Source organism: Arachis duranensis, chromosome 2, assembly GCF_000817695.3.
Source record: "Arachis duranensis cultivar V14167 chromosome 2, aradu.V14167.gnm2.J7QH, whole genome shotgun sequence".
NCBI classification, from domain to species: Eukaryota; Viridiplantae; Streptophyta; class Magnoliopsida; order Fabales; family Fabaceae; genus Arachis; species Arachis duranensis.
This window is the reverse complement of record NC_029773.3, coordinates 14,414,015-14,414,261: the sequence shown is the minus strand read 5'-3', so window position 1 is coordinate 14,414,261 and position 247 is coordinate 14,414,015.

Here is a 247-nt window from a genome sequence, read left to right as displayed (position 1 = left end):
ACCACTCAAAGTTTCATGACTGAAACAAGGTCCTCCATTAGAAACTTGGAAGGACAAGTGGGTCAGCTGAGCAAGAAAGTTACTGAACTCCCTTCTAGTACTCTTCCAAGCAATACAGAAGAAAATACAAAAGGAGAGTGCAAGGCCATCAACATGGCCGAATTTGGAGAGGAGGAAGAGGCAGTGAACACCACTGAGGAAGACCTCAATGGACGTCCACTGGCCTCCAATGAGTTCCCCAATGAGG